This window comes from Pan troglodytes, chromosome 19, assembly GCF_028858775.2.
Source record: "Pan troglodytes isolate AG18354 chromosome 19, NHGRI_mPanTro3-v2.0_pri, whole genome shotgun sequence".
In the NCBI taxonomy this organism is placed as follows: domain Eukaryota; kingdom Metazoa; phylum Chordata; class Mammalia; order Primates; family Hominidae; genus Pan; species Pan troglodytes.
The window spans coordinates 24,599,615-24,600,838 of record NC_072417.2 but is presented as its reverse complement, the minus strand read 5'-3'; the positions used below and the strand labels follow the sequence as shown (position 1 = coordinate 24,600,838).

Here is a 1,224-nt window from a genome sequence, read left to right as displayed (position 1 = left end):
CAGGGAGGCAGCTTTCCCTACACAGCACAGGACACGGTCCGCGCACAGAAGCCGCAGGAGACGCAGGCACAGGGGCTGGGGAGAATCCTTGCTGGGCCCTCGCCGCCTCCCTCTGCTGGGTGTCTGGTGCCAGCCTCCTGCCTGGCCGAGGAACTCCAGCCCCTGCTCCCGGAAGCCCCTCCAGGCCTTCGGCTTCCCTGACTGGGCATGGGCCCCTCGTCCCCTCGGGTACGGGGCCGGTCTCCCCGCCCGCGGGCGGCGAAGTAAAGGCCCAGCGCAGCCCGCGCTCCTGCCCTGGGGCCTCGTCTTTCTCCAGGAAAACGTGGACCGCTCTCCGCCGACAGGTCTCTTCCACAGACCCCTGTCGCCTTCGCCCCCAGTCTCTTCCGGTTCTGTCTTTTCGCTGGCTCGATACGAACAAGGAAGTCGCCCCCAGCGGAGCCCCGGCTCCCCCAGGCAGAGGCGGCCCCGGGGGCGGAGTCAACGGCGGAGGCCACGCCCTCCGTGAAAGGGCGGGGCATGCAAATTCGAAATGAAAGCCCGGGAACGCCGGAAGAAGCACGGGTGTAAGATTTCCCTTTTCAAAGGCGGAGAATAAGAAATCAGCCCGAGAGTGTAAGGGCGTCAATAGCGCTGTGGACGAGACAGAGGGAATGGGGCAAGGAGCGAGGCTGGGGCTCTCACCGCGACTTGAATGTGGATGAGAGTGGGACGGTGACGGCGGGCGCGAAGGCGACCGCATCGCTTCTCGGCCTTTTGGCTAAGATCAAGTGTAGTATCTGTTCTTATCAGTTTAATATCTGATACGTCCTCTATCCGAGGACAATATATTAAATGGATTTTTGGAGCAGGGAGATGGAATAGGAGCTTGCTCCGTCCACTCCACGCATCGACCTGGTATTGCAGTACCTCCAGGAACGGTGCACCCCCTCCGGGGATACAACGTGTTTCCTAAAAGCAGAGAGAGGTAAGAGACAGTAGCATCTGCGGGGCGGCTTGCACGCCGAGTGCCTGTGACGCGCCGGCTTGACTTAACCGCTTCCCTGAAGTACCAGTGAGGGAGGTTCCTGATCTGCAGGCGGTGGGCGGTAGACGGTAGGCTTATGCGGCACGCTTCCGTTTCCACCGTGACTACTGCGCTTTGGGAAGGCCACGACCTCCTCCTTTGGGGAGGTCCTTAGGATCTCAGCTTGGCAGTCGAGTGGGTGGCGACCTTTTAAAGGA

General features: G+C 61.5%; 1 non-coding gene across 1 annotated transcript; it reads left to right on the top strand.

The window, feature by feature from the left end:
- Window positions 1-740: 740 nt before the first annotated feature.
- On the top strand, window positions 741-931 carry LOC129137783 (U2 spliceosomal RNA). Its single transcript, XR_008540574.1, has one exon. It is a non-coding gene; the product is annotated as a U2 spliceosomal RNA (small nuclear RNA).
- Window positions 932-1,224: the final 293 nt, after the last annotated feature.